This window comes from Pan troglodytes, chromosome 17, assembly GCF_028858775.2.
Source record: "Pan troglodytes isolate AG18354 chromosome 17, NHGRI_mPanTro3-v2.0_pri, whole genome shotgun sequence".
Classification (NCBI taxonomy): Eukaryota; Metazoa; Chordata; class Mammalia; order Primates; family Hominidae; genus Pan; species Pan troglodytes.
In genome coordinates, this window is record NC_072415.2 from 48,113,642 (window position 1) to 48,137,168 (window position 23,527).

The window sequence follows — 23,527 nt, forward strand, 5'->3', positions numbered from 1 at the left end:
TTCAATCTAATCCTTCAATCAACACTCATTTCCTGAGCACCAATTTTTGTCCTGATCACTGTTAAACTTGAGAGGGAGTCAAGAGAAAAGCAAATAAATGCACAAGCAAATAAATAAAAATAACTTAAATGATGACCAGGAGGAGCTCACCGTGTAGGTGGGAAACAGGGAAAATAAACATGCAAAAGGTGAGCTGGAGGAAATGATACAGATAGATTTCAGGACTTGTTTCTCTGAGCTGCAGTTGACCTGTTGTTCCACAGCTTAATCCACCACTGTCTCACTCTCTTACTTTGAATTTCTCGACTTTACTTTGAATTTCTTGACTTTGCTCAGGGTTGGTGTCTTAGTTCATTCAGGCTGCTATAAAAAAATATACAAACAACAGTTTATAAGACACAGAGTACCCCTAGAATATCCCAGGAGTCCTTTCTTCCTTCACAGTTCTGAAGACTAGGGAGTCCAAGATCAAGGTGCTGGCAGATTTGGTGTCTAGTGAGGGCCTGTTTTCTGGTTCATAGACAGTGCCTTCTCACCGTGTCCATACATGGTGGAAGGGGCAAGGCAGCTATCTGGGACCACTTTTATAAGCATACTAATCCCAATCATGTGAGCAGGTCCCCACCTCCCAAAGCCCCAGCTCTTAGTATCATCACAATGGAGGTTAGATGTCAACATATGATTCTGGGGGGTACTCAGACATTCAGAACATACCAACTGGGGAAGAGATCTAATCCTCTATGTCCCACATGCTTTCTTGGCCCCATATGCGCTGAGGAAGTGCCTATTCTCTGCCTTTGTAGGCGTGGGATGGCTATATGTGGAGGCGTGCACCACTGGCATTAGCTGCCTCTGTCCAGAGCCTGCTGAGCCAGGCTATGGGAACTGCATGTGCCCCACCCTCAACATCCTGAATTTCTGAAGGTAGATTTCATAACCCCAGCTACAGTAGTTGGTGCAAATTTTAGAGTCATAAAAACATCCTTACAGTCCACTGAATCAAGCAGTGTAGTTGACCCTTGTGAATGGGGTTAGGGCGTCTCCTGGACAGTGTCTCACCCTATTACCACCGCTCTGACCCTCCTCTGCAGGCTAGGATGCTGATAAAAGAGATTCCAGCCTTATTCCCAGATACAGATCACTTAAAGCAGTCGGTCTTCATGTTCCCCTTAGCCCATTGCAGCACTGAGGGGAATATTCCTGCATGTATAAAAGGCACTCCATGCCTGGTATACATTCAGCACCATCCGGATGTAATTGGAATGGCTCTCTTCTAATCTGGTTTGGGCTCTGATGATAACTGCTTCTGTTTATACAATCAGATCTCACTGCTGAGCGACTTTGCATTCCTCTACATCAAAGGTAATTATTATTTTTATAGTTCAATTAGCAAACATTACATTTCTGTTTGCCTTGCTAAGATGGTACCACCAAATTTTACAATAACACACTATTCTAAAGCTGCCAGGGGATAAGATGCTATTATAATATTGTAGCTCTTTTTTTTTCTTTGTTTTTTCCTTCTTTCATTATGCACACAGGTCATATTCAATTCAAAAATGAGAATGCTTCAGATTAAGAATGTTAGACTGATAAAAGACCTTTCAATCATGTAAAACTAGACTCTCAATTTGGAAGTGAGGAAACTGAGACCTGAATTCAGTGATTTGGCCTAAATTATATCAGTCTGTAAAAGAATCAGCTTTCTAATCAATGTCTTTACATTCCTAGTACAGTATTCATTTTTCTTTCTCTCTTTAAGCCCCAGATGCAGTGAAGAGAAGGGAAAGAGATCAGCACTAAAGGAAAATATAAGTGACCCACCATTTATGGAGTATCTCCTGTGTGCAAGGCATTTTAGACAATTTAATGTTTTAAACTTGATACCTAGACCCTAACCCCTACCCTGATACTGAATATCTATATGACCTTGTGACTTAGTTCTCCCTGAGCTTGCATATTCTCCCTTGAAAACCAAGAGGGCTGCCCTAGAGTATCCCAGGAATCTTTTCTTGCACAATCATTCAGGAACAAGTGCCAGCCATATCTCATTTTAAGTATCTAACATCCTTTAGATACTCCTGTTATCTTGTTTCTCCAAGCTGGGGGAGTGGTCCCATTGCTCTGTAGCAGTTTTGCTATGTGTTCTTGAATTTAACCACGGTTAGAAATGCTTGAAATAGTTTTTTTATCTTTCTTCCTGAAACTGCTGAGATGGACAGTCAGGAGGAAGAACATATACCATCCCAGATATTGAGCACAGTGTGGGGGTGGGTGGTCAGAGCTGGGGCCAGCACAGTGGCAGCAGCTCTCATTCATTCCCATGGCTTGCCCTGGCTGTGTGGGCAAAGGTCTCTCCAGCAATCCAGCAGCCTGTTTCCATATTATCAGTGCTTTCTCCTCTCTGGCTTTATTAAACATGTTAAGTAAGATGTTTTACCATGTTCTTACAGAGTCTGTTGCATTGATTATTCATAATGCCATCACCCCTCCTCCCACCCTGCTTAGTACTCCCCCACTCCCAGGCTTGATTTATTACCCACTATATTGTTCCCAGCACAGACCTTTTTATCACTGTCACATATGTGGGCCTGGTGATGAGATATACTTGGTAGTGGCTGGAGGGGCAGGATGGAGCTGTAGGAACCAAGCAAGCAGGAAGTTTGCAACTGATTTTATCTTGTTCTAAAACTCATTTCTGCTTATATTTTGGAAAATCCCAAACATAAATTATCTTTGTCTGTTTATAAAATAGATAATATAGTGGACTATTTGAAGAGCAGTATTTAGGCTTCATAGGTCTGTTTTACTAGGAACCCCAAAATAAACTAATAAAAGTAAAAGCAGTCAGTTACTAAACATTTAGTAAGTACCAGGCATTGATGTCCGGAGAAAGTGTAGCCTGGGTAGAGAGAACATGGGTGAAGCCTTGGAACATAAGTATGTACCAGGTTATAAGTGCTTTACTTGGATGATCGCATGTGATTCTATCTTAAGACAACAAACAAGAACAACTTATTGCATAGATTATTTTAATCCCTCTTTTTCATGTGAAGAAACTGAAGCTCAAAGAGGTCTAATCACATAATTACAAAGGAGGTAGATCCAAGACTTGATCCCTAGATCTTTCTGACCTCAGAAGTACTCTAGTGATGATACAAATTCTATTCTCAGATTTAGACAGAATGATCGAATTTGTTGTTAATGATCTGCATGGATGTTTCTATTCATGAGTTTAAAAAATTTTGCCAAGCCAAGTAAAATAGAAAATCTGTTATGAAAGTTCAATATGTAAAACCAAAAACAAAAAAGAAAGGAAGAAGCCTGGGAAGAAGTTCTAGAAACCTGCCCACTCACATCTCTCATTCCTCCAGGTATCCAAGGGTGCACCATATATTTATGCATTTTTGAAGACTCCAGCTTAATGCAATACCATCACTTTGTAAGGGAAAGACAGTGATAACCCAAGGTACTAAGTGACAAATCGACCACACAGTCATCAAGTAGTCTTACTCCCAGTTAACATGGCACCACATTTGTTGTAATTTGATTGCCTTCTATATCCTGTTAGATGTAAGAAACAGTTCATTAACAGTGTTAGGTTAACACATTAATGGATAGATCATTTATTCACTCAATGAATCCTAACAGAATGCTCATTATGGGCCAGGTCCTGCTGTGTGTGCTGGGGAAAGGGCAGTAGGCAAAGCACACACACATCCCTGCCATGATGGGGTTTGCATTCTACAGAAGTCAAGAAACACACAAAATGAAAAAGGAAAAATATAGCACATTACTATAGACAAATGCTAGAAAGAAACCGAAAGTGGGAAAGAGGGAGATCGTGTACATGGGTGATGTGGCAGGCATGTGGCCAAGGAAGACCCTCAGAGTGGAAAGACTGAGAAAAGTCTAAAGAGTGAGAGATCTGAGATCACTGGTGTCTGGAGAAAGTGTGGTCTGGGTAGAGAGAACACGGGTGAAGCCTTGGAACAGCAACATGTGGGATGTGCTTGAGAAACAGCAGGGAGATTAGTGTGGAGGGAGTGGAGTGAACAATCCATATGGTGGTCTGAGCTGAGGTCAAAGAAGTAAAACAGAAGAAGTCAAATCAGTAGGGTCTTACAGGTTTATCTTTGATTCTCAAAGAGATGGGAAACCAATAGAGGCTTTTCAGCAGAGAAAGAACTTCATATGAATTGTTGTTTGTTTTTTAATTCATTATATTCAAATTATGTTAGAGGGAGGCAAGGAAAGAAGTAAAAAGACCAATTAGGAGCCAAACTTCAATTTTCCTCCTCTCATTCTATCTCAAACATTTTACTGTGACAGTCTCAAAACATAAAACAAAGATGAAATAATTTCGCATCTTTATGTCCACCACGCAGATTACATCAGAAACATTTCACTACAGTTTATCATGCATCCATTCATCCATCCAGTTATCCCTTCATCCCATTTCCTTGATGAGACTCAAACCAAACTCCAGTCATCAACCCATTTTGTTCAGATAATACAGCATACAACCAGAGTTCAACTCTGCCATTTTTTATTCAATACAAAATCCATATTCAAAGCAATGCACAAACCTTAAAAAAAATTTCACTGAGTTTTGATAATAAACACATACCTCCATATAACATATAATTCTATCAAAATATAAAATATTCATGATCATCTCAGAAAGTTCCCTTATATCTCTTCCCAGTGAAAGCCTGTCTTTATCCTCCACAGATAATCACTAACCTGATTTTTCCATAATAGATTAGTTTTACCAGCTATAGAATTTCATATCAATGGAGACATAAAATATGTATTCATTTCTGTCAGCTTTCTGTCAATCAGTGTGTTTTTGAGATTTATTAATGTTTTTCCATGTAGTAGTAACATGGTCCTTTTTATTGCTAAGTAATATTCCATTAAATAAATACCTCAACTTTTGTTTATCCATCATCTGATAAACACTTAGGATGTTTTCAGATTTTTATTATGAGAAAAGTTTCCAGGATTTTTTTTTTTTGAGACAGGGTCTCACTCTGTTGCCCAGGCTGGCCTGTAGTGGCATGAACATGGCTCACAACAGCCTTCACCTCCTGATCTCAAGCTGTCCTTCCACCTCAGTCTCATGGGACCACAGGCATGCACCACCACACTCAGCTAAATTTTTAATTTTGTAGAGTTGAGGTCCTGCCACATTGGCTAAGCTGGTCTCGAACTCCTGGGCTCAAACAATCCTCTTGCCTTGGTCTCCTGAAGTGCTGGGATTACAGGCATGAGCCACAACACTTGGCTAAAAATTTTATACAATAATTTTTGTGGTTATATATTGTCATTTATCTTGAATTAATATGTGGAGATAAATTACTAGGCTATAGAAAGATCTATGCTTGGTTTTTATTTAGTTTGCCTAATAGATATTCTTATATATCCTATTGTAAAGTGTTTTATTTGCCCAATTCCAATGGAGTTGCTTGGCCTTTAATTACTGAATTGTAGGAGTATTCCTGAGTATTAGACTTTACAGTAAATATCTTTAAAAAAATACAATAGGGACAGATTTATAGGTATAAGCTACCACTAAAGCCATCAGCAACTGCTCTGCTACTTCACGGTGACAGTGACCAGAAATTTTATTTTAAAACATTAAACCTGTCTTTATTATTTTCAATATGCATTAATTTTTCTAGGATAAATGGAATAGAGTATAAAAGCCAACATAGGAAAAATGTAAATAAAATGTCATAAAAGCAGAAAAAAGAAACATAGAAAGTTGAAAGTATTACAAATTAAAATAAATCTAAATATGTCATTTATTACAATATATAAAAATGGACATAATTTGGGTCAAATCAAAGATTGCCTAATTATATGAAAAATATAGCTAACTGTATATTCTTTACAAGATAACTAATTAAGATATAAATACCCAGAAAAGAGGAAACAGATTGAAAAAGATATATCAGTAAAATATCAACCAAAAGTCAGCTATTTGGCTATATAAACACAATGTAAAATATAATGTTGCAGAGATAAAGTGTGCCACTACATCAGGATTTCAATTTGTTAGAGTGATATAACAATTCTAAATTTGTATGCCCCAACTTTATAGATATAAAATATATGAAATAAAAATTTACAGAACTGTTAAAAGAGATGAATAAATCTACCATCAAAATTTAGGAGTTAACATATTAACAATCATAGATCAAGAAGAAAGAATGAGCAGTCAGAATACAGATATATGAACAACACCGCTTAAAAGTTGACTAAATAGATACGCAAACAACATTCAACCCAACAAGTGGAGAACACAAGTTTCTTTCTGGTACATTTGGGACCTTTATTAAAACTGATCCTAAACTAGGTTTTAAAACATATCTCAACCTATGTTAAGAAATCTGGCATGTTCTCTGATGATAATATAATTAATTTAAAAACAATTATGAAATAAAACTAAGGCCAAAACAAGAAAATGATAAAATACTACATAGAAGTACTAAATTATATTTCTATATAATGCACAATTCCAAGTAAAAAACATAGTGGATATTTAAAATACTTAAAAAGAATGGAAAAAAATACATATAAAAAACATTTGTAACAAATAAACTGGTAATTATAAAAAAGTAGTCTTAAATGATTACAAAAGTAAAAAAGACTAACATCAATAATCTAAAAATTAGAAAACTAAATACAGAATAAACCCAAAGAAAGAACTTTTTAAAAATTAATTTTTTTTTCTTAAGAGACAGTCTTGCTCTGTTGTTCAGGCTGTAGTGCAGTGGTGTGATCCCAGCTCACTGCTGCCTCAAACTCCTGGGCTTAAGCAATTCTTCTGCTTCAGCCTCCTGAGTAGCTGGGACTACACGCATAAACCTGAGCATTCCTCTGCCTAATTTTTTAATTTTATTTTTGTAGAGATGGGGCCTTGTTGTGTTGCCCAGCCTGCTCTCAAACTCCTGGCCTCAAGAAATCCTCTCATCTTGGCCTCCCAAAATGCTGGGATTACAGGTGTGAGCCACTATCTCCAGTCAGAAATATTTTTTTTTAAAGAGAGAAGAAATTAATACCATATAAAATGTAAAGACACTACCAAGAGAATTCATAAAGCCAACAATGAAGGCATTAAGATGACTAATAAAATTGACAAATCTCTGCTGATGGTGATCAAGAAAACAAGGTAAAACCACAAATGAGTAAGTGTTAGTTTTGAAAGAAGAGTCATAAGAATTATGGCAGGGCTTAAAAACTTAATAGGTGAACATTATGAGCAACTTTATTCCAATTTGTTAGAAAACTTACATGTAACTGAAATATATATATAATATAAATTACCAAATATTCTCATATTATAAATATAATAAATAAACATTAAAATCACTGAAATATTGCAGTGGTTAAGAAACCCGCCAAAGACAAATCCAGATAGTTTTACAAGGGAGTATTTTTGTCTTAGTCAGAATTTCCCCAGAAGTCAACCTTGAACCCAAGGATTTGAGTGAAACTGTTCCTTTGGAAAGTGATCCCAAGAATTACTGATAAAGGTAGGGAAGAGAAGCAGGAAAGAGAAGGAATCCTACAAAGAATATGTTTGTGAGCAGTTTGCTTGTGGGCAATTGAGCTGGGTCCCAGGAAGAACCTCTGAGTGATTATGTAGTCAAAGCCTTCAAAGTTTTGCACCTAGGAGAAAGAAATATGGGGTATTTATACATTGACACTCATCTGTTATGGGTTGAGTGCTGCTCCCAGGGGCATTTACTCCCCAGCATTGCTGCCCAATCTTGGAAATGGGCCTACTGGCCTCCAGAAGCCAGAGAAAGCCCTCAGGCAGAGTCACTAGTGTTTGCATTAAAAAATCATCTGTGTGTCTGGGGCTGTGAGTGCTGAGGGTTTAGTATTGCTACCATTAGCTATAACTAACCCTTAAGAAGCAGATGATTCCAATCCTCCCAGTATATCTATATTATTAAAAAGAAGGGAAATTGCAGGCAAATACATTGTTAAACTAGAGGCCAAAAAATCTTAATTTAAATGTTAGTAAATCAAATTTAGCAGTATATCAAGTTGGGTTTATCACAAAAATGCATGCTTGTTTTCATAGTAAACAGTCTACTAAGGTAGTTCATTACATAAACAGATTAAAAAGAGAAGAGCCATAAAGAACATCTCTGTAGACAAAATGTAATTTCAATATATGATTTAAAAAATTTCTATTAAATAAGAAACAGAATGGAACCATCTTAACGACATAAAAAGGGACAACAAGGGCCAAACTAGAAAATATTCTACATCATTGATACATATTTTAAAGGTTATTTTTGGCCGGGCGCGGTGGCTCACGCCTGTAATCCCAGCACTTTGGGAGGCCGAGGCGGGCCGATCACAAGGTCAGGAGATGGAGACCATCCTGGCTAACATGGTGAAACCCCGTCTCTGCTAAAAAACACAAAAACTTAGCCAGGCGTGGTGGCAGGCGCCTGTAGTCCCAGCTATCTGGGAGGCTGAGGCAGGAGAATGGCATGAACCCAGGCGGCAGAGCTTGCAGTGAGCCGAGATCGCGCCACTGCACTCCAGCCTGGGCGACAGAGAGAGACTACCTCTCTCTCAAAAAAAAAAAAAAATTAAAGTATTTTCTTTAAAATCAAGAATAAGGCAATGATGCGCATTATCATCACTGCACTCAACATTGTGCTAGACATCCGAATTTAGTAAAGTAAGATAAGAAAAGATAGATGTAAAGACATAAGAATTGAAAACATATAAACAAAACAAATTATTTTCAGATGATATGGTTGTTTACATGGAAAACCAAAAAGCACTTACAGACAAATTATTAGTAATAATAAGAGAGTTCATCAGTGTGTCTGTGGGCTATAAGATCAATATACAAAACCAATTGCATTTCCATATGACAGCATAATTCAGAAAATATAATTAAGGAATTATTTCCCTTTACAATAGTATCTAAATATATAAGGTGTCTGATAATAAAATAGCAAAAGATGTGCAAGACTCCTAGAGAAAATTGTAAAGGATGTTCAAAATAAAAGATATAAAATGTCTATTGACAGTCACTATAAAATGTGACCATTCTTTTTGTATTGATCTATGCATCAATGCAATGACAATCAAAATTCCAATACAATTTTAGTGGAATTGACAAGCTGATTTCAATATTGTATGGAAAAGCAAATGACAAAAATAGCAAGACTTTCCTGAAGAAAAAGTGGAGAAAATTATACCTTTTAGATATCAAAACATAGTATACAATTAAACCAGCTAGGACAGTGTAATGTTGGATTAAATACTAAATTCTTTAATAAGTAGAGTGGAAAATCAGTCATATTAAATACATACATTTATAGTAAATTGTATGTAACGATGAATATAATATGCATTATAAATAATGCATTATGAATGATTACATGTTTCATATATTATCTACTTTCTTTATCACATGTTATACCAATGTCAATTCTAAATGGAATAAATACTTAAACATCTACATAGTGAGAGAGAGAGAGAGAGACTGGGACAAAGAGGTTGAAAATAATAAAAATATTCTTTGGGAATCTTCTGACAACTTTCAGTAAGTTTAAATTATTCAGAAGAAAATATAGAACAATATCTCCATGAGATAAGATATAGGAAATTGTAGTAAACAAAAAACAAAGAACACTAACTTAAAATAAATTATTGATGAATTTGACTAAATTAAATTTAAAAGAATGTTCATCCATTAACAGAGACATTAGTCAGCTAGGGCTACCATAGCAAGATAGCACAGACTGGGTGATTACAACAACAGACTTTATTTTCTCACAGTTCTGGAGGATAAAAGTCCACGATTAGGGTGCTAGCAGGGTTGGTTTCTGTTAAGGCCTCTCTCCTCAGTTTGCAGATGGCTCCTTCCTGTGGTGTCCTCACATGATTTTTTTTCTGTGCCTGCTTATGGAGAAAGAGTGCTAATGTTTCTCTTCTTATAGGGACACCAGTCCTACCAGATTAGGATCCCATCCTTATGGCCTCATGTAACCTTCATTATCTCCTTAATGGCCTTATCTCCAAATATAGCCACATTGCGTTTTCAGCATATGAATTTGGGGTAGACACAATTCAACTCATCACAGACATGTAGAAATATTAATTTTAAAAAATGAACAGAAGGCACCAAGTAGAAAAAGAGATTTGCAACACATAACTGGGAAATAAATCACATTTAGATCATACAAACAACTTATAAATCAGTAAGAAGAGACAAATAAGATAATGGAAATTAGGCAAGAGACTTAAAAAGGCTTTCACAAAAGAAATACAAATGGACAATTAACTTATTAAAATATGCTCAACCCCATTAGAACCCAGAGAAATGTAAATTAAACCAGAAGGAGATATTTTACACTCACGTGATTTATAAAGATTAAAATGCTTGACAGCACCAAGTATTGGCAAAGCTGTGGAGCAGCAGCAAAAGCACTTTGGTATACAATTGAGCATCACCTGGGTAAAGCTGAAATCCACATATACTTCATGAGGATCAGAAAATAAATGGCTTGATATTTGTAACAGAATAAAAAAGAAAATGTCTCAAATATTCATCAATAGAAAGTTAAGAAATTGTGGCATAATTTTACAATGCATAGCAATGAAAAACTGAGTTACATCTATTTACATCAACTTAGATGAACTGCAAAAGTGTCCTATTGAGAATACAAGATGAGTCACACAAAATTATGTATAGTACAGTACCATTTATAAAACATTGGAAAACTAAAGTAAGCATTGCTTAATGTTCTGTGTTCGTGTGTATGGATGTTTTTGTGTCTGCCTGTGTGTTACAACTACAAAGACAGATCTTAGCTTCTAAATATCTTTCTCCATTCCAAAGAACCAGTGACCTGTGGTGACTGGGGCTGATAAAGTGCAGAATGAATCATAAACACTGTGTGTTGGGATGTGCATGTGTGTGTGTGTGTGTGTGTGTGTGTGTGAGCTTGCCTGCACACATGTGCCAGAAAATAAGGAAGTTCATTAGAAATGATGGAGTATGTCTGAAGGACACAGTAGTTTGCTTGAAGATGCTTTTACTGGCCAAATAGGGAAAAATTTTAGTTCATCAGTTATTTATTCCTGTGTAACAAATTACCACAGACTTAAAAATGTAAAATAACATCTGTTTTTCAGTTTTGTAGGGAAGATCAAAAGTCTAGGCTTGATTGGGGTCACATGAGACCTTGAGCTTAGTCCTTGTCATTTGGCATCTACATAAGGATCCACCTCCAATATCACATGGGTTGTTGGCAGAAGACTGAGGACTCTGTCTTCTTGCAAGCTGGTGGTGGTGGGTGCTGCAAGCTCCTAGAGACCACCCACATTTCTTGTCATCAGGCCTCCACTTTCAAAGCCCAGAAAAGGGAATTTCTCATAAAAAATCCCTCTCATATTTTGAATCTTTCTTATCAGAAAGAGGATCACCAACAGTAGGACAAATCCATATCATGTGCCTCCTGATATGCTGTGCTGAGAAGGACGTAATATCACTTCTACTGCACTCCTGCCAACAGTGAATAACATGAATCTAATCCTGAGCAATCATCAGGCAAGCCCTGACTGAAAATGTTTCTTATTAAAACTAGACCAACACCTCAAATATGTCAATTGCACAGTAAGAGGTTTATGTTAAAGGACAATAAGGAAACAACATAAGCAAATGCAATTTGATCCCACATTAGATCCTCTATTAAAGGGATGAATAATATTTTGGGGATAAAAGGATAAAAGGACATTTTTGTAATGATTTATGAAATATGAATATAGATGAGATTACATAATATTAGATTAAAGGTAAATTTTCTAATTTTTATAATTGCTCCGTGATTTTGTAAGACAATGTCCATGTACTTAGGAAATAAGCAAGTATTTCGGGATAAAAGGTCACGCATGATTCTGCAACCTAATTTCAAATGTTACAGGAAGAAAAATACATGTCTATATACACAAACAGAGAGAGAGATTGAGATGGAGAAGTTGAAAATAATAAAAATATTATTTGGAAATCTTACAACTTTCAGAAAATTTTAAATTTTATCAAAATAACAACTTAAAAAAACAAAAAGATAAAAGCAAACATCAAAAAAGGAAGGACAATGATTAACTTTGGGAGGAGAAGTCATTTGGTTTCAAATGGGTAAGAAATAAAGGAAATTTGGCATCGTTCTAGGCATTGGCAATATTTTGGTTATAAAAGTGGGTTCTGGCTACACAAATTTATATTACGTTTTTGGCTACACAAATTTATATTACGTTTTTGGTTCTTTCCTTTTACATATAAATCATTAACCTTTTGTGGATCAAATACTTCATAACTTAAAACAAAGAAAAAGAATAAATGATGGAAATAAGAAAGAAAAGAAGGTAGGAAGGAAGGCGGGGGGGAAAGGCAAGCAGGCAAGTCATCTTGGCCTCTTTTAGGGGCCACTTGGATTCATACGCTACAGTGGTGTTTCCCGAAGTGTAGTCCTCAGGGACTATGGTAGTTAATTTTATGTGTCAACTTGACTGAGCTTTGGGATGTCCAGATATTGGGTCAAACATTATTCCGGGTATGTCTGTAAGGGTTTTTCTGGATGAGATGAATGTTGGAAAGAGTAGAACAAGTAAAGCAGATTGCCCTTCATAATGTGGGTGGGCCTCTTCCGATCAAGCTCTGAATAGCACAAAAGGCTGACCCTCTTGCAAATAAGAAGGGACTTCTCTTGCCTGACTACCTTCAAACTGGGTTATGAGTTTTTCCCTAACTTCAAACTTAAGCTGATATTTTGACTCTTCCTGGGTCTCAAGCCTCCTGCAGTCTTTCAGATTGGAACCACATTATCAGCTCACTTGGTTCTCAGGCCTTTGGACGTGGCCTGGAGCTACATCATCAGCTTTCTTGGGTCTCCAGCTTCTCAACTGATTATCTTGGGAATTGTCAGGCTTCATAATTGCATGATTGCATGAGTCAATTCCTTCTATTTCCTTATAATAAATTCTGTGTGTGTGTGTGTGTGTGTGTGTGTGTGTATCTCTCTGTCTCTATGTGTGTGTTTGTGTGTGTGTGTGTATAATCTCCTTCTCTCTAAAGGCAGTTTCTCTGACAAACCCTTGCTAATACAAACTCCTACCTGTATTTCAAAATCACTTGATCTGCTTATTAAAAATGCAGATTCTTGAACTCCACCCCAGACCTACTGATCCTAAGACTGTGGTTGGTTGTGAAAATCTGTTTTAAACAAGATCCTCCCTACTTTATGTAGAACAAAATTTAGAACCGCCACACATTGGAACTTAATGGAGCACATATTTGTACTAAATCCTATGTTTGCTGTTGAGTATTTGTTAAGATGGCTTCAGAGTATGTGAAACATCTCAGGTTATTTGTTAGGGATCACATTGCATTCGTTGTCTTGTTTCCTTATTCTCCTTTAACATGAACCTCTTCCTTACTAATATGATCAACATGTTTGAGTGTTGGTCTAGTTTTATTCTGGAAACATTCTCAGTCAGTGTCTGCCTGAAGATTGCTCAGGATTAGATTCATGGTATTCACTGTGTAGTAGAAGTTACATTGTGTCCTGTTCAGTGCACTGTATCAGGAAGCACAGGATACAGATTTGTCCTACTGTTGCTGATCCTCTTTCTGATGAGAAAGATTCAAAATATGAGAGGAATTTAATGTGAAAAATTCTCTTTTCTTGGCTTTGAAAATGGAGGCCTGATGACAAGAAATGTGGGTGATCTCTAGGAGCTTGGAGCACCCACCACCACCAGATGGTAAGAAGATGGAGTCCTAGTCATCTGCCAACAATCCATTTGATACTGGGAGTAGATCCTTATGTAGATCCTCCAGATAAAAATCCCAACCTTGGTAAAAAAAAAAAAAAAAACTTGTGCCGCTTCAAGTGTCCCCTGTCTTGGTAAATGGCACTAACATGGATTGATTTGTACAAAACAAAAACTAGAGGGTCATTCTTTACAACTTTCTTTCGTCCATTGTAGCCAATAAATTAACAAATATGGGTTTTATCTTTTACATATATCTCCATTTCACCACTTTTCCCCAAGCTCACTCTCTTTCTCTAACAAAAGTGTTCTTCTACTTTGACTATTGCAAAAAAAAACCCTCAATTATTCTCCCATTCTCTAATATTGCTGCTTCTAAGAAATTCATCATACCTCTGCTCTTCCTTTTCCAAAGTAAAGTAACATCAGTTTTTACTTTCTTTTTTCCCTACCAGCTCACAAGCTAAATTAAGAGTCATAATGGTTTTATAATGCTTTTAGTGTTAAAAAACAAAATCTATATCATGATATAGATGACTATGAGTGCTGTGGCCTTCATTGATTCTGTACCATTACTATAGATCTTCTTATCTTTCCTAAAAGATCCTCGCTCTCTCCCAGCTCAGTCTTCTCACTTTCTGTTCCTTTGCCCAGAATACTTTTCCTTCATATTACAACAGTGCTTACTCTTCATGACATCCACATCTTTGCCCAAATATCTCCCCTAAGTCTTCCCTCACCATCTTAACTAAAATTACTTTCATGCCATCACTATTTCCTTTTCTGCTTAATATTTTTCATAGTATTTATTATTATCACAAAATTGAATTATGTATTTGGCTAGTTACTTCCTTTGCTTACAACTTCCATGAACCCTCAGATAAGGTCAGTTTCTACTAATTATATATATATACACACACACATATATATACACATGTGTATATATATGTATATATGTATATATAGCAGTTGAACATCTTTAATGTAATTGGCACCCTTGAAATGTTTACAAGTATTTACAATCATAGGATAACTCTTTATTTCATAAAAAATGTATAATCTCTATGAGGGAAAGACTGTCAGTTTTTTTCTCATAAATATATGACTAGCATGTTATAAAACTGCATGATATGTTCTCAATAAATAGTCTTTGAAGGAATACATTCAACTATAAATGCATGAATATCATTCAGGTTCTGCTTCTCTCCTTGACCTCAGGTCCAAAGACAACCTTAATCTTCCTTTTTTTCCCCACCCTTTAAGCTGTGGTAGAGTAAGACTAAAATATGATGATCAAATGAGTGTCTGAAAATTAGATTATGGTAATTGGAATTTATGGCAATATGATAAAAAGCCTAATCTACAGTAAACATACACAAAAAGAAAAACACATAGAAACAAATTTTGTAGCATAAAAAGCTGGGATCACTAGTAAGGGTTGCTAGTATACTCTCGGATGTACCATCCTCAACACGTTTGAAACAATCACACCTTGGAAGTCTTTCGAGAGACATGATGATTTGTCATGGGCCTCAAGCAGGGCAGGACCTTTAGGACCTTGGCAACAGCTTTGCCCAGTGCAGCAGGGCATGAGGCAGAGAACTGGGAATGTACAGCTCAGAATGTCTATGTCAAAAGACAGGGCACAGTGCCTGGGAGTTAGTGCTGTCTCCAGGCGTGGCTCAAGTGCTAGCTGCCATCACCATTTCAAGGTGAGGAAGGTAACTCAAGGTCTCAGATGGAGGGGTAGGTGGCGTCTGAAATGTGGGTCTATGGCAGATAGAGTTCCAGAGGCCAGAGTTCTGCAGACTTTTGAAAGGGGGTTGGAAGGACCAATGAGTATGTGTATTAATCAGGGTTCTCTAGAGGGACAAAACTAATAGGATAGATAATTAAAGTATTAACTCAGATGATCACAAGGTCCCACAATAGGCTGTCAGCAAGCTGAGGAGCAAGGAAGCCTGTCTGAGTTCCAAAGCTGAAGAACTTGGAGTCTGATGTTTGAGGGCAGGAAGCATCCAGCACGGGAGAAAGATGTAGCCTGAGAGGCTAAGCCAGTCTCTCTTTTCATGTTTTTCTGCCTGCTTTATATCCTGGCTGTGCTGACAGCTGATGAAATGGTGCCCACCCAGATTAAGGGTGGGTCTGTCTTTCCCAGCCCACTGACTCAACTGTTAGTTTCCTTTGGCAGTGCCCTCACAGACACACCCAAGATCAATACTTTGCATCCTTCAATCCAGTCAAGTTGACACTCAGTATTAACCATCACAGTATGTGAGCAGCTTTAGGTATGTAGATAAAATATCTAGCTGGAACCAGAACTAAGGCAAAAGCTTGTTAATTTGATTAGTGGTATCCAGGGGACTTAATCATTCATATTTGAACATTTGAGCCTTCTCTTTGAGTCAAATGGAACAAAGAAATAAGAAAGAGAAATTGAACAAAAGGTAATAGGTATTGGGCCTTCATTGTGTCCAGGTAGTTTCATGCAATACCTCTTTTATTCCTCATAGTAGCCCTTCAAAATGCATAAGCATGTAGTAGGAAAGTGGTATGTTGTCATTATTTAGGGATACACTCTACCAATAAGAAATCCATCTGGACATTTTGGTCCTACTTCTCTCCTTACTTTGAAAATCACTGAGATAAATAAATTCAGAAAAATGCAAAACAATCTCAGGTGCTCATGTTATGGAAAATGCAAATGAGGTTCAGAACGGATAAAATATTTCCTAAAGGTGACAATAGCTAGTATAGTAGGCAGAATAAGTTCTCCTTTCCCCACCAAAAAATGTCTACTTCCTAATTCTTGAAACCTGTGAATATATTATGTTACATGCAAAAGGGAAATCAACGTAGAAGATGGAATCAATGTTACTAATCAACTAACTTTAAAATAGGTATATTATCCTAGATTACCCATGCGGACCCAATGTAATGAAAAAGGCCCTTAGATGGGGAAAAGGGAAGGAGCATCAGAGTGATATGATGTGAGAAAGACTCCACTGAACATTACTGCCTTTGAAGTTGGAAGTGGGCTGGGAGCCAAGAAATGAGGACTATGGCCCAAACACTTTCCCCTGAAAGTCAGGTGACACCCCAAGGACTAAGCAAAAGAGGGGGGAAATCCCTGAACTGACTGAACTTAAGCCAGGATAGATTATATGGACCATGAAATGAATACAATCACATCTTCTGTGATGAAGTGGACTAGGAGGCTCAAAGCAGAGTTTAAGTTTAATTACAAAAAAAAAAAAATACAACTCAAATATATCTGAGAGAGTGAGTGAGAAACAACCACAGTAATCTTTCAGTTTACAGATTGGAAACTCTGGGACATTTTCAAATCATTTCCATTTTGAAAATATGCATATAATTATTTTGTTCTGTGACAAAGTGGGAATGGCACACAGACATTACATTGTCTTCTGATTACTATTTATTTTCTCCTCTCCTGTTTTATTTGCTGAACCAGATAACTTTTTGGGAAGCATATTAAAGGTTTTGAAACAGAAACAATAAATTCTTTTCTCCTTGTAAATAGGAATAAGCCATGAAATCTCTGGTTTCAGAAATAGGCAGGCTTTGTCTATATGTATTGTGAAAATACCATAATTGGTTAACATTAGCATTTTTTCAACTTCCATTTAAAAATGCTATTTATTTTAGTAGGAACTAGACTAGACCAATTAAATTTTTTCTAACTATAAACAGGTTAAGTATAAAAACACTGAAATAGAAACACAAAGTAATAAGGACCATGTTTCTGAATTAGCACCATTGCGTGTGTGTGTGGGTTGAGGGGGTGTATAATTCTTGTAGGTTGATGTTCCTGGCAATTGCCCACAAAATTGCTTCAGGATCCAGTCCTACCACAAGTGGAAAACCTTGGCCGACTTTGATTTTTACTGTATACAGCTGGATCTAATAACCTCCTCACTCCTACTTGATGAGAAATGTTTCTTATCTCTTTCTATGGGAGGAAAATAGGATAGCTATCACAGTTGCCAACAGATTCTTGACATTGGCTGCATGGCTTGGCTTTGTCCCTTAGGTCCACATGACATGTTCCACTGCATCATTCTGGTTTTTGCTTTTCACAGGAATGGCCTGAGGCATTCTTCTTTCTCCCACCTCTTCCCCCACTCACCCTGAGCCTGACTGTGCTCGCCTGTAATCTTCTTGATCTAATCTACCAAATACAGTTAATTCACTTCCACCAACCAGTATCCACCCAATTTTAAACTCTATGGAAATAAAGTTGGTGGAAAAAGAGTGAAAATTCATTTTACTGAGTTTCCTATGATAGGAATGAGGAGGTTATTAGATCCAGCTCTGTGTGTGTGTGTGTGTGTGTGTGTATGTATATATATATATATATATATATATATATATTTACCTATGTTGAAAGTAGCGAACTAGACACACTCTGTCTTGAAATTAATCCTAGTTCTGTTTCTTTCCAGTTGTAGAACTTTAGAAACTTATGAAGTAGACTTCAAGCTTGACTGCACATTGGAAGCATCTTTTCTTTTAAACATTCCAGTGCCCACATGAGATCCCAAACCAATTAAATCAGATTTTCTGGAGTTGGAACTCAGACACTAGTAAATTTTGAAGCTCCCCTGGTGGTTTCCAATGTTCAGAGAAGTTTGGGAAACATTGTGCTCACTTCTTAAACCTTAGAGTCCCAATCAAGATGATTTATAACTTTACCTCAGATCTTCACCTTGTAGAGTTTAATTGATAGTATATATGTGAAAGCCATTTATAAGCTGTAAATTTAGTCATTAGTATTTTCCATAAGGTCTTGTATAGTGATAATGAGAAGTAAAATAAAGTCCCTGTCTCTTCTAGTTGATAGAATCACGAACAGATAATAAACAAAGGTTGCCAAATCACGCTCTGCTTTTCTTCCTTTTTCCCTGCTATAGGTTCTGCTTCCATTTTAAGCATGAAATGTGGAACAACAGAATGAATCACAGAAACAAGTCTCAGGAAGACTCATGCACTTCCATAATAAGGAGTATATAGACTAGATCAGCGTATTTTATCAAATTCTGTTTCCCATCCTCTTACTCTATACCATCTCTTCTATGCCAGTCTCCTATGTCGGATATCTGAACTAAGAGAAACTTTATTTTTATGTTTCATTTGTTGGGATTTTTAATTTTTGAAAGTTAAGACTATTGTGTGATTTAATTTATATTCTCCTTTCCTCACTATGATAGAAAAGGCATTAACATGGTATTAGTAGAATGAGGCAAAACCCGGAAGGAATGGGAAGGAAGGAAGGGTGGAGACCTCCAGCTGAGAGTAGAGTTACGTGGTAGAATAAGCTATATTCTCTAGGCAGGAGAGGACCTCTTAAGACAACCCCAAAAGCTGACTTGAAGGGAGGGGACGATAAGTGGCTTAATTAGTGCAAAGACAAATTTTATCTCCTCCTATGGTAGGAAAAACCACCTCTCTCACACACATACACACAATCTGCGGGATGGGGTTGTATTGGTAGTATCTAGGCTCATTGAAGGACCAGGATGTCACATTTCTTTAACCCCATTAGTCAGAGCCCTTGATTGCTCACCGTCTTTCCCACAAAGGTTGCTATGCTTACCCACATGGTGGGACCACATGAAAGTTTCAGTTGAATACAATTACGCAGCTCCTACCTGACAAGCTGCAAACTGCTATAGAGATACAAGGAGAACTTTTCATCACCGACTCAGGTAGTTTACACTAAATGGGAAAATATGCTTTATAAGAAAATGCATGTCAGTAACTTCCAAGCTACAACTCAAGTTCAGATCTTTTGAATCCCCTACTTATTTACCCAAACATTTACTGATCTATCTAGAAAAAATTCTGTCAGGCACTTTAACTCAATGCATACACAACTGAAATTGTGTCTCTGCCACATCGAATCTTTCAGTTCTTCTCCTATTCTTTTATCCAGTTAAAGGCACCGCTATCCACAGAGTTGTTCATTTTGGTTACCTGAAAATAGATCTCTCTCTCCCATCTGTGACCAAATGGTTACTAAGGCCTAGAATTTCTAGGTTCTTAATATCAAAAATATTTTATTTGTGCTCCATCTCTACTGAAACTGATATAGTTCGTAACATTAATAGCTAGCACCTGTATCATGCTTATTCTTTAATATTCTTGCTACTTAATATTCAAAACTGTTGACTGGGTTTATTTAAAATTATTATCCCTGTTTTACAGAGAAGTAAACTGAAGTGCAGAGAGGTCCAAGGCCAGTCCCCAAGCAAGTGACAGAGCCTCATTCACATTCAGATGTTTCTCTCCAGCTTATTTTCCAGCACTTAAACCTGTCCTTTCTTTCCTTCTTAAATTTTTATTTTGAAATAATTTCAGGCTTACTGAAAAGTTGTATGAATGGTAAGAAGAACTATACTTTACCCTTTTTCTGTTGTCCCCAGTTGTTAAAAATTTTCCACACTTTTATACTTTCACTCCATATATACATATTGTTCTTGTTGTATTCTTTCTGCTTTTATTTTTATCTAATATTATTCTAATATTATTATCATCATTGTTATTACTGAACCATTTGTGAGTAAGTTTCAGACATGACACCTTCAACTCTGAATACTTCCTTCTGAGTTTCCTGAGAACGATTTTCCAAATTCAAGACTTTAAGTTGGTTCCAATACTATTAACACATTTATAGACCTTGTTTACTTTGTCATTTGCTTAATCATGTTGTTTTTCACAAAATAGGAAATCAAAATCAATTAATCAACAAATTATTCTAACCGAGGGTCCAATCTAGGATCATACACTGCATTTAGTTGTTGTATCTTCTTTGTCTTTTTTAATATGGAGTTATTCCTTGGCCTGTCTTTAGCTGTTTTAAACTCGATAATGTTTTAGAAATCAGACCAGTTATTCTGAAGAATGTCCGACTATTTGGAGTCTTCTGATATTTCCTCATGATTTAAGTTATAAGGTTTTGACAAAAACAAACACATACAAATGCTGTATTCTCTGTTCATTATACCAGAAAACACAATGTCAATTTGTCTCACTCCTTTGATTACATGGTTAAGGGGTGTCTTCCGTGTTTATCTAGTAAAATCTATTTTTCCCTTTTTCGTTAATGAGTTAATTTTGTGCAGGGATAATTTATGACTATGTCATCATTCTGTATATTTCAATTATGTCAACCAGTTTGTAGTTTTTTTCATGTGTCAAACTTTGGCTTGGGAGGGTGATCTTCCAACTTTTGTTAGAACTCTTTCAAAGTGGGAAGAGTATATGTTACAGGTAAAAAAAAATCTGTAAAAAAAAACAATTTATTTATTTTATTTTTAACTTAAAAATAATTTCAGACCCACAAATATGTTGCAAAATTAGTGCAAAGAATTTTTGTGCATCCTTCACTTAGCTTTCCCAAATGTTAATATTTTCCATAACCATAGTTCAATTGGCAACATCAGGAAATGAAAGTTGATTCAATATACTGTTAACTGATCTACAGACCTTATTCACATTTTACCAATTGTTCTACTAATATCGTTTTTCTCTTCCAGGATTCAATCGAACTTGACACAATGAATTTATCTTTCATATCTCCTTAGTCTCTTTCAAACTGGTACAGTTCCTTATTCTTTCTTTGACTTCCACAAATCTGTATTTTTGTAAGAGTACGAACAGTTATTTTGTAGTTATTCTATAGAAGTCCCCTCTGCATGAATTTATCTGATGTTTCTTTATGGTTAAAATTGGACTTTGCATTTGAGACAGAAATACCACACACGGAATGTTGCCTCCTGATCAATACAGCACACTAGGATGTTTATTTATTTATTAAACATCATGATGTTGACAAGCCCCATTCCGAGTGACGTGAACTTTGAGCACTTGGTTAAGATGATGTCCAAGTTTTTCCAATGTAATATTAATCTCTCCCCCACGCCACTTAATAAGTCTCTTTTCAGGAGTTACATTGAGACTATGAAAATATCCTATTTCTCATCATACTTTTGCTCACTGATTTGGGCACCAATTCCTAACTGAAACAATGATGACTTGATATTTGCTAAATGGTGATTTTCTACTGATATTTTTCCTGCTACATTTGTTAATTTTTTTTCTACTGTAAAAAAAAAACTGTCCCTACTCACACATATTTCTTAACTTATTCATTTATTTATGTCAGTATAGACTCATGGATATTGATTTTATTTTCTAGAATATAATTCATTACTATCTTTTTTTTGCTCATATTTTCATATATTTGGGCATTGAAAGCTCTTTTGAATTGCTTTTGTGTCTTTGAGCATGCTTCCATAAGTTTTTGAGCACTTTGGTTATTGGAATCTCATGATATTTTAGACTCTGCATTTACTTTCCCTGACTGGGAACTTGAATTAGACATTCCTTCAAGGAAACATGTTTTATTTCAGTGGAAAATGGTATTTAGAACCAAAATATAGATACTAGTTGTGTTCGTTGTATTGGAATGTCACTAATTCAAGGCCCTTTTAGAGGACATATATGCTAGTATGTGTATGATACATATATTTATATTGCATATGTACACACACACTTCCATCTATATCTATTATTTCATACTTCAATTTCAATTCAACACCAAAGGATTTATTCTAGATTTCTCTATTTGTAACTCCTAACAGTAAGAAGCCTGCCTCTCAGTATCCACATATATTTACTTATTTTCTCAATCCTTTAATGCACGTAATGTAATAAAATTAGCCCATACAGCTGGGAAAAACTAATTTACTAACTAAAGCAGGGGTCCCCAACCGTGGGACCACGGACGGGTACTGTGGCCTGTTATCAACCGGACCGCACATCAGGAGGTGAATGGCAGGCTAGGGAGTATTATCAGCTGAGCTCCAACTGCTGTCAGATCACTGGTGTCATTAGATTCTCATAAGAGCTCAAACCCTATTGTGAACTGTGCATGGGAGGAAATCTAGGTTGAGGCTCTTTATTAGAATCCAATAATGCCTGATAATCTGAGGTGGAACAGTTTCATCCCAAAACCATACCAGCCACCGCTGCCCTCCACACCCCTGCGGAAACTGTCTTCCATGAAAGTGGTGCCTGGTGCCAAAAAGGTCAGGGACGGCTGAACTCAAGAGGAATGTTTGGGTACAGCTCTTTTAGTTGTAGAAAAATACCTTTCTCGATGTTATTTATTTTTTCTCCGTTTCCTTCAGTGGGGTTGGGTTATTTGCAAGAAAATTAAATTAATTTGTTATAGTTTGTATTCCAGTTTGGATTCCGCCAAATTCTGTTGGATAATTTAATTATTTCTTTGAACATCTGAAACCTTAACATTGTCCTAAATGTCAGAGCGACACAAAAACAAAGAAAGCAGATACCACACAGATATACTCATTTCTTCTTTCCGTCAACCTGGTCTTTCCCCTACACCCTCTAGGTAATAAATCTCTTTAATTTATGGCTTTTCTTTTCTTTATTTTATTTTTGCATAAAGAATCAGATACATGCATATTTCATTATATCAATTTTTTCTTACATGAAATATGTATGTTTCTTACATGAAATATATATGTTATAGATATTCCTTTCTACTTTGATTTTGTCACTTCAAAATATAGTCCCTATCCGTTCATAGAAATCAGCTTCATTTTACATTTTACATAGCTGTGTAATACTTTGTGGTACAGGCATCCCATAGTCCATC